The sequence below is a fragment of the Monopterus albus genome, unplaced genomic scaffold, assembly GCF_001952655.1.
Source record: "Monopterus albus unplaced genomic scaffold, M_albus_1.0 scaffold52.1, whole genome shotgun sequence".
NCBI classification, from domain to species: Eukaryota; Metazoa; Chordata; class Actinopteri; order Synbranchiformes; family Synbranchidae; genus Monopterus; species Monopterus albus.
In genome coordinates, this window is record NW_018127932.1 from 3,430,223 (window position 1) to 3,441,213 (window position 10,991).

Consider the following 10,991-nt stretch of genomic DNA (forward strand, 5'->3'; position numbering starts at 1 on the left):
AATTATCTATGTAGAGATACTGCTTGCAAACCAATGATGGTAAGATGATGTCATGGGGTAGGACTGGATAAGTCTGACTTCTTCCTACTCCATTCAAGCATGTACTAGGTATAAGCACATTGATATTGGATTATGTTTACAATCATGTGTGTTGTCATATCAACTGTCTTTACATACTTGAAAGAATAAATCAAATCAAATCAAATATCATAACTCATTTGTTAACAGAATGGTATCTTTACAGCATTAGAGTGTAACCAAGTCAAATGATGAACTTTACAATGATAAGCCATGCAAATTTAGGGAAAACAGCTGAACAAACAAGCCATCAAAGACAGCCCTTAGATATTAATGCTGTGGAACTGTTACTGGTTAAATGTGGTGCAGGGCAGCACTCAGATTAATGTACACTAGGTTGACAACTAGTTCACACGTGTTGTCACTTATTGTAGAGTGAGCAATCAAAAAGTGAACAACTATCTTCAATAAACACAAGTCAGTGTGTTTGTTCTGTAAAAAGCATGTGATCGTGTCAGCATGTGCACCTGATTCCAGCATTAGCAAACAGTCCTTTTTGATTTTTCTGTAACTTTTAACCAAACTGGTCAATAAACCATGTATCAGTGTCTTTAGGTCCAATTAAACATGTCAGCACTAGATCTTTCTTGGAACAAAGCCCTTTGTGAGCTTGATCAGTCTTGACAGCATTGTCCAATTGATTTTCCAGGATAAGTAATCAAAAGAGAAGATATTTCAACAGTCACAGAGTCAAATAAAGCAGCACCCCCCCCAGAACATTTCATTTAAAGCTGCAGAAGGTGGTGTCTAGAAATCCAAATCAGCACAGCAAATGACACAGTTCTATTCCTCCTATTGTTACCATGGTAGTTAACTGTGTAGCAGCGTTCTACTTCAGTAGATCCCTGTGGAGTAGAGCTATTCCTGCCTGCTGCTCTAAACAGCTACTCAACTGTATCCCAGAGTTGATAGTGACTCAGTGGGTAATGATCCAGACCAAGGATGCCAACAGGACACTCAGGTTGGATGTAATGCATAGCTGATCACCCGATGCGTCTTGAGATGTTTACCTGCTCTCTATGCACGTGTTCTTCTGTTTCGCAATCATGTTGGTGGTTAATGCTCAGTTTTTACGTAACATAAGCCCTGGCTCTGGGATTGCACTTGCCCATTGTGCAACATTAAGTCAGAAAATCATCCTTCAAACTCTGAAAATGAACAACCAACGGATGTTACTCAGCAGGATTTGTGTGAGTGTTCGTGTCCGTGGGTGCACCAAGCAGTAAAACTATTATAAGGTGCAGTAAACCTCTGGTCATATTTTACAACATTTACCATCAGAGTTACACTGTAACAAAATGTTGGTCAGTCTGGAATCACAGCCATTATTAAAGATGCACCGACTGCAATTTTCTTCAAAGTCTGACCTGTTGATTCCAATTTAAGCCAATTCTGATTTTATTCCTAAGAACTGTAACTGACAGCATACACACACACGTTTGTCTTTTCTTTAATGAAAAATTAAATTGTAATAAAAATAAAACATTGTATTTAAGATTTACATCGGTCTTTTTCTCACTTTTTTTTTTTTACAAAAAAAGATTTGAACATAGTTTTCCTTCTCCAAGGTGTTTCTGTAATATCCGCTGTGCTCTGTTTGTTCACCAAGCACTTCTAACGTGTGTGTCAACACACCTCCAGTACAGACATGAGTGTGAACCTCCCTCACATCCGCTCTAAAACTTTCCCTTTACTACGTCTCACTTTCTTCTGGTGAAGAAGATCTGTATCCTGCCGTCTTTCCTTTTTTGTACTTGTCAGTGCAGCAGCCACAAAACTGAAGGGTTTATCATTCAGTTATTCAGAGCTACACCTTTGAAATTCTTGTAGTCTAGTCCAGATGACCAGAAAACCCTGAATGACTATAATTAGTAACCTGGTGTTTATTTAAATAACTGGCAGCAGAGAGATATGGGGAAGTGAGGGCACAGAGTGTAAGCATGAGATGCAATAAAGATCTCTAGTCAAGCCAATAAATAGCTACATTAAACCACAGTTTAAGGACAGTTATCTTTACTTCTCGACCCTTTGGGCCAAATCTGTGTCAGACAGGAAATAAAGAGTCAGCAGTCTTGTGAGGCTGTAAATGTCAGTTTTGCAGGTGATGATAGCACTAGATGAAAAGTGACAGGTAGAGAGAGAGACAGAGGGACAAACATAAAGAAAGAGATGCAACGTAGCACGACAGACAGCTAGAGATGGTTTGGCTCTCTTACACTCATGATAAATATGAATACCAGAAAACTGGTAACAGTTTAAAATGTAAGCCAACTGCACCTGACAAGCTGAAATGGATAAGTGGTTCAGTGGGTTTACCCTCCTCTGGCTGAATTCTTCCTGCCTCTGTATCATATTGCGCTCTCGGCCTCCTAGCAACAACCTGGCCCTGCTTCACTCCTGCTTGCTCTCTCTACTCCCTGTCTTCTGTCTTCTACCCCTCCCCACTTACTCCTTTCTCTTTAGATTTTGGTCATATTTACATGAAATCAGAGAAAAAGGCGTGTGACAACACGGGATGATGATACATAATCCTGATGGTATATCAGTGTTGTATTACTAACAGAGACATGCGCAGACACAGCCTTTTCTCTGCAGGCCTGTCCTTACTTTTGCTCATGGATAATTGTGCTCTGCATCTCCATACAAACAAGGAGACTTCTGGGAAATGAGGGGGTTCCAGACATCTACTTAGAGTAACTGTCAGTCTAGTCTGAGGTTGAACACACACCAGCCTGTATTAGCCTGATGGACCATGGGTGGCTGGTTAGAAGGCATTTGTTTCAGCGTTGTTTACTATGTTTATGTAGACTGTAATAATCTGAAAAACAGTCTTTGAAGAAGCTGTTTGTGTTTCCAGAGCAGATTTATGACTGGAGGAGACGGTATCACATGAAGTGATTTCCCTCTAATATTAACACCTGTATTACATATCTTGGTGGTCTTTCTGTAGATTTAATAAAAACCAAAAGTTAACTGCAGATTTTTTCAAAAATAATGCCCCATTTTATTATAAATGAATAGTTGACTCATCTAGCCTTGTGATAGACTGGTGACCTGTCCAGTGTGGACCTCGCCTCTTACCCAATGTCAGCTGCAGAGTTCTTTAACAACACTGGAAGAACTTTGACATCTGATACCAAAACCTGGTGCAGAGTCTCATCAGCTGACAGGTTGATGAAGATGTGGTAACAGTCCTTCACTATGGCAACAGAGGGGTCAGAGGTCAGCGCAAAGAGGGCAACCAGTAAGTCTGGTTTAGAGCGGAGGAAGCGGCAGCCCCCCCCCAAGAATAAGCAGTACAGATAATGGTTGGATGGATGGATAGTTTTCTCATCTAGACATCGGAAGTGTCTAAAATCTATGCAAATTACTGAACGAAAGAGATTCTGGTGCAGAGCACACACATAGTTCACCAGGTTCAAATGTGACAACACAGGAAGCGCAGAATGTTTGGACTTCAGTGGGGCAGGGTTCTCGTAAATGACAAAACAGCGGGAGCAGGAGACAGAGTGGAGCGTCCGCTCAGAGGAACATCTACAGAGTTTTTAACAGGATGAATACAGTTACTGGTTGACATGCTTGACTGAGTTTGTACCATAAGTTGGTAGTAAACATGTTGTCCCCACCCAAAAACAACATATTTTTTAGGATGGATGATAGAAACAAAGTGCGCCAGGTGGACTTGCTGTTTGAAGCATCACTGATCAGCACAGAAAGCAGGTCTGTGGCACACTGATTAGAACTGGCTCTAATCTGCCAGATTGTGTTTGACCATTGTTGTTTCCACCTGATCAAATGTTCAGTGTGAGGTTTCTCAGCTGTGTGGGGCATGGATGTGAGACAGCAGGGCTTTTAGTGCCTCAAGTTCAAAGAAGCAGTATATTAAAATGTGCATGTCAACTTACCTGTGCAGGTGAGAGGGCCTCCTCAGTTTGTCTCGTGTTGGCGTTTCTTCTCAGCTCTCTTACCCCATACTTAGTTCCGTCCTCTGTGGAACAGGAGCCAGTGGTGAAAAGGGATTCAGGAAGTGAGGGAGCTGAGAGGAAGGTGAGTGGCAGAGGCTTGAACCTGAAAGCAGATACAACCAGGTGTCAGCAGCTGTGACGATGATGATGTTCTTCCCATTTTCAGCCTGACTAGCCTCCCCCCCAAAAATAAGCATAAAAGTGATCACAAAATACATTGGCCAGATGAATGCTTAGACTATTTCATACTATATTCTATAGTCTAAAAGTAAAACATATTTGGGAGTTTATTTATTACCACAGCAGACCCATTAGGGTTTTTATACACTTACTGTACATATTGCCAAAACACCAATTAAAGACAGTACAACAATCATCCTTAAATGGGCAGGGACATCAGCAATTCTGTATGTGTATACACAGCTGAGCAATCAGCTTTTCCCAGAACATTATCTGGGAAATCAGGCATCTTTAATCCCCTGTGAAGAAATGGGTTTCTTGTGTACATTAAAATAAAGAAAGCATTGCAACACAAAGCCAAACCTAAGCCTGATTACTCTAAAGCATCTAAACACTGACTGACAGCTAAGCCTAGTGGAATAAAGACAGCAAGACCTCATGTGTTGCACAAGGGGACGTCTGAGCCTATATGCAGTATATACAGTGCTGAACAACAACGAGGGATTTCTGCGTTTATGTACCAGAAGGCCCAGACAGAGTCACACACGTCCTTCCCACCAGAGAAACCAGACACTGGTCTAATAGCTGTTTTGGGGGGGTTTTCATTGGCTTACAGACTCTGGTGATCACACATGTCATGTCACTGATCAGGCTTACAGTCTTTCTCATGTGGACAGGCTGCTGCATGCTTGGCTGCTGCGCTCCAGATCCATCAGAGAGTTGAGAGGTTTCAGTGTACATCCTGTTTACTGTGGGATGTGCCCAGAGCAGCACTCTCTTTAATAACCCTACCACTCCCATTAGAAGACAAATAACTCTTAAGTCCTATAATAATAATAATAAAATTTATTTATAAAGCACCTACCAGCTCAAAGAGCACTAGGTGCTACATCAGGAAAAAAAAAAAAAGTCCTGTTCAGACCTTTTACACGCCATCTGGTCTAAAATGTCTATATCCAGGTAACGGTCTTAAATTTGTCAAATGTTTTGTCATATTTTCTTACGTGTAACTCTTTGCAGCTGCACTGCTACACACACACGGTCTGCTGAAGCATCATGGTCAGACCTGGAACCTATGTTCGAGCTGTTTGGCACACAAGCTATTGAACTGAACCGTCCACTTGTGACTAGATCAAAACAAGATGGATTTGACTGCCAAGTGTAAATAAGACTAAAGCCAAATGAAGAGTGTAAACATTAGCAGGGTACACACACCATGCTGGTCAGCTCCCACCCAAAGCCTGACTGCCAACCAAATGTAAATATGCTTTTTTATATTTGCCAGGCTACTAGCTACTATCAACAGACTGTAAAATACTAATGGTTAATAACACCAACAGATCAACACCAGACACACACCAAGCAACTGTACGAACCGAACCGTCTTTGGTGGATAAGTCAGACAGGGTAAAGCACCAACAAAAAACAGGAGCATGACTAATATTTTACCAAAGACACTTGATGTGGAAAAGCTCCCTACACACAACCGGGTTTTGTAAGTCATTTATCCACTGGTTGTGCTGTTTCAGCAGATAAAGCCACGTCTCCTTCCACTATGCAGTGTTAACAAGCAAAGTGCTTGAAATATTCAGTTAAAAATTACCTGACACCAAAAACTGTTAATATAAGTATGATATTATTTGTTAATCAGCAATGGAACATCTGTACTGTTTCTGAATGTCACCACTGACTCTCATCTACTGTAAATATAACCTTTGTACTCTGCATTTCAATCCGAGTGTCTTTCACAACAAAAAAGTACGTTCTAAACTTAACGTTCTCGTTGACTTTCCATCTTTCCTTTCCACTTAAATGATGGTTAACCAGAATCTTTCTAACATTACCAAATGCTCTTGAACAGAAGAGAATTAGGGCCACTGGACAAAATTTAAATTCTGATTTTAATCTCAGAATTATGAGGAAAAAAAGTCTGTACTGTGGCCTTAATCCTCTTCTGTACTCTTGATAAAGATAGATGTCCACATGTTTAAGTGTCGTTGGACAAGACAGTGAACCCAAAATCCACAACATAGTCAACATCTTGTGTGGTTGCTCGCTGCGAGTATTAATAGGGGAATGCAAGGTTCAGATAAAAATAAAAGCTTTGGATTAAAATATTATATACATGCAGCCAGTTACTAGTGAAAGCCAATACAAGTGATTTAATGTGCAAGAACTTTGTTGCACCTGACCTCCACTTATGCAATGCATTGGTGGAAGGTGTATTTGCATGTAAAGTGAACACAATCCTTCCTGAACCTATCCACCAAACAGAGAAATACACATGCCTCATCATGAGACTCACTGACAGTAAGTAAAGCTACTGCAGTCTTTCTCCAGCACCTGTGTCTCTACCAACCACAAAGAGTGAAAAACACATTATGAAGGAAGGGAAGGTTTTTCAAATTACTTCTGGAATCTCTCACTGCCGCAGGGTCTTTGTAACGGTGTGTAAAGAATTTGACTAATCTTCAACACAAACTATTTAAAAATTCCAACAAAAGGTCACGTTAACTGTCACCACTGAGAACACAACTGATGATGACGACCAGCAAAACCTGCTTTTCTGCTGTTTTTCTACAAAGTAACGCCAGAACTCAGATATAATATAAAGGTATACTTGTGTAGCCACTTCACCAATCAGCTAACCACTGCAACAAACCCTCACAGTGCAACTAGTGTGAAAGAGGTCACCAGGACGAAGCATGTCAAGCCAACACAGACGTATCTGATAGCAGATAAGGCGGCAACACAGCAGACAAGCGCCCACCACCCAGGCAACATCAGGTCACTCGACAACGCTCTTTACTGAACCGAAGGGCAAGAGTGAAGACACAGGGACCCCTGACCATTCAAAACTATTCTTACAACTTTATGGTTTGACTAAAAAGGTCGAACTGATGAGCATAATGACAAAATGTTTCAGCTCTTCTGCCTGGCAACAAGTCTTAACTAGCATTGGGTATCTGAACTGGAATTTGTTTTTTTTTCCCCTCCCAGCTATACTTCGCTAAAAGCCAAAGAGTCTGTCCCAGTTTGTACCAGATAATTTATTTAAAAATAAGCAGTGCTGTGTGTGCCGGACCCATATTTATATGTGTCGGTGGAGGAACAGGAACAAAACGACTGGGGATGGTAATATATTAATTCTGGTTCTTGTCATAGTTCTACGGCCTTTGCCAAAAATGTCAAGTAAAGCATGTTCTGTTAGAAGACTTGTATGTTGCTTCTCCTGATTAAATTGCCCAGCTGCACATGTACGCATGTGCACGCACACAAACAGATCTATGTTGGGCTGCTACTGCTAAAGAGTGATGTTTATTATCATTATCCTCACGTAATCATGTATGCATGCATGCACTTGTATGATATGTGGGTGCGGTAGTGTCACAGTCAGTTGGGCACAGTGTAGAAAGAACGAGCAGCAGTCAATATACTTCCTGGAGATTATTAATAAACCGTGTGAACTTTCAGCAACACTGGTATTATAAGCAATATAGGGGAAACAGGGGATTTTGACTTTCAATTCACCAATTCACAACAACAGTCATCTCAGGGTACTTTACATACAAGGTCTAGACCATATAGTACCATATTACAGGACAGACCCAGCAAATGCCACCTCGAGAAAGAACTTGGAGGCAGTGGAGAGGAAAAACTCCCTTTAACAGAAGAAACCTCCGACAGACCTGAGCAGTAAATCGTGGTTCTGGCTCTGCTGTGTTCTTATTAGTCAGCAGATACAAGACATACAACTGGGCTTTTCGATGAACACTTCATGCATCAGGATCTAGTCTGCAAAATACTGTAGCTACAGTATTTTTACCAAGGTGATGATCAAGGTCAAATAACCTTAAAAAAATTACAAAGGAACCTGAATATTTCTTTTTCCTAAATAACAGATATCTGTCCTTTGTAAACAGAAATATTCAGGTGCTTTGACAGTGTTTTGATGCCTGTGGGGGCCAAGGTCAGCTATGACTGTGTGCTTGCAGCCAACTGAAATCCTGTGTCATGGTCAGTGACAGCAGCAAACAACGGAGGCCAACATGTTAAATCTTTCTTTTATTTTTCCTCCCACCATCTTATAGATGAACAGGTATGCAAAGCAAAAATAATGGTGCAACAGAGAAAAACCTGGTATCAGCTTGACAACAATCCTACCACATATACACAGACTTAAAATAGAATGGAATTTCTCATTATCAACACATACATGTTACTCCAACTCCACTTGCAAAAGGTCACCTCTCTCTGTGGTGTGCAAAGACACTGTGCACATACTGTATCAGAGGTTGCAAAATGAATCCTCTACTAAATACTCTAATGTAAAGATGCACCAGTACCAATTTTTTTCAGAACAAATACAAGTACTTACATTTGAGTACTTGCCGATACAGAGTAAGCCCTGGGATAGACTGGTGACCTGTCCAGGGTGTTCACTGTTCCTGGTCTGCAACGCTGTGGTCACTACAAAAAAACTACGACTCCACTGTGTTGGCTAGATTTTATGGTAATTTCTGGAGAAGTTACTTTTAAATCTGGATTAACTGGAACCTTTTAACCAGCTCAGGAAAAGAGTGACAACTTACACATCCAATAGATATGGACCAACATTATCATCAATCTGGAGTTTTGCTTTTGGCCACCTGACAGTCCAACACTCACGCTCTTTTTGCTCCATTTTACCAGTGTACCAATGTTCACCAGCTAGTCACTAACCTTGTCTGTCTGCTGTTTGGTGCTGAGGAGGCAGTGCACAACAGGTGGTGCTGTAGTAAGAGACAGGGATGATAGGAGCATTAAAAACCATCACGGTAAAGTTGTGGGGCAGAAACCAAAACAATCAGCTCATAGACACTATAAACCTCTGAGAGTTGATAGTTCTGAGTTTCAGACATATGACCCATTGTTATTTTAAATGAAGCAGCAGTACCTAACCAGGACAAGCGATTTAGTTCTAAGTGCCCCACTGGGGAACTACATGCTGCACCTTCACAAGCCCTTTTCTGTTTGGATTCACACCTCCAGTAGGTCCACGCTGTGGTAATGAACCAAACAAAACTCACAATGATACATTACCAGTTCTTTAGATGTTGCTAATGTTAATTATATAAAGAGCCACCAACCCTCTGCAGAGGTTTCTGCTGGTGACCTTCAGCTCCCCATGCCGGAGCTCATGGCTACTGATTGTTTGGTTTTTTAAAAGATGACAGCAGTGCTGCAATCAACATAAACGTACATTATTCATGGCTCCTATTGTGCTTGCTTACCTAACCTGGAGTAGGAGCTAAAAAATCCCTCAAAACAGCATTCTGAGAACTTTTATCATTTTCAGTTCCTGCAGTGCAGACACACAAAAAAGGGAGCACTTTGTCCACTAGTTCTATGAACTACGAAAATGGCAAAATGCATCTAATGAAAACAGTTGTTATAGGAAGACAAAGAGATGACCAGAAAAACAGTCTCCTGGTGTTAAACATTACATTTTCACAAGAAAAACAGGAGCAGAAGAAAACATCACACAGATGGCTACAACGATCAAGCAAGGCAGTTTAGGATGTGTGTGCCAGTAAGGAAATGGGCAGTCACAGTGGCGTTACAGTAATCCAACTAATGCTAATGTGCTGAGGAAGGCAGCTGTCTTATGGGACTGGTTAGGTTAGTATTTTGGCAGCTCATCAGTCAAATCAGTTACATAAAAGGAGCAAAAACAAACCAACAACATGCTTGTCATTCTGCAGTTACATAAAATAACTATTTTAAGTCAAAAGTAAGTCACTCCTCTTTTGTTTTCCTGACAACAATCTTTAGAAAAAAGAAATCACAATTTAATGTCATAACACTGAGTCAGCTACACCCACATCACCATGCACACACCTTTTCTCCTTACAGGACATAATGAGCTGACACACGCACTGGACAAACAGAGGTTTGTGTTTGCATTGGGCAGCTGTTATCGGTCGCTTTGTGTCTGTGGAACTGCATTTAAACTCAGCTATAGCCAAAACCACATTAAGATAATCAGATGTTATTTCCCGTATCCATCAAGTGCGTAAATAAATTATCATAGTTCACACATAATGAAGCTGGAGCCTCGGAAAACCGCACAATATCCTTATTAGAAGCAAAAGATAATGGCCGCACCCATCACTGAGGTCTTGGACCTTGGCTTTTTCTTCTGAGGTGTACAGGTGCATCTCAGTAAATTAGAATATCGTGGAAAAGTCAATTTATTTCAGTAATTCAACTCAAATAGTGAAACTCGTGTATTATATAAATTCAGTACACAGACTGAAGTAGTTTAAGCCGTTGGGTCTTTTAATTCTGATGATTTTGGCCACATTTAACAAAAACCCACCAATTCACTATTTCAATAAATTAGAATACCTCATAAGACCTATAAAAAACATTTTTAGTGAATGGCTGGCCTTCTGGAAAGTATGTTCATTTACTGTATATGTACTCAATACTTGGTAGGGGCTCCTTTTGCTTTAACTACTGCCTCAATTCAGCGTGGCATGGAGGTGATCAGTCTGTGGCACTGCTGAGGTGGTATGGAAGCCCAGGTTTCTTTGACAGTGGCCTTCAGCTCATCTTCATTATTTGGTCTCTCATTTCTCATTTTCCTCTTGACAATACCCCGTTCAGGTCTGGTGGGTTTTCCGGCCATTCAAGCACACCAACACCATGGTCATTTAACCAACTTTTGGTGCTTTTGGCAGTGTGGGCAGGTGCCAAATCCTGCTGGAAAATGAAATCAGCATC

General features: G+C 40.9%; 1 protein-coding gene across 1 annotated transcript in view; it reads right to left on the reverse strand.

Annotated features, from left to right (window-relative positions):
• Positions 1 to 10,991, reverse strand: part of b3gnt2b (UDP-GlcNAc:betaGal beta-1,3-N-acetylglucosaminyltransferase 2b) — a 22,585-nt gene that overhangs the window by 5,315 nt on the left and 6,279 nt on the right. Inside the window, exon 2 of the mRNA XM_020601851.1 lies at positions 3,984 to 4,146. The gene's annotated coding sequence lies outside the window, so the exon portion shown is untranslated. The remainder of the gene's footprint in view (positions 1 to 3,983; positions 4,147 to 10,991) is intronic.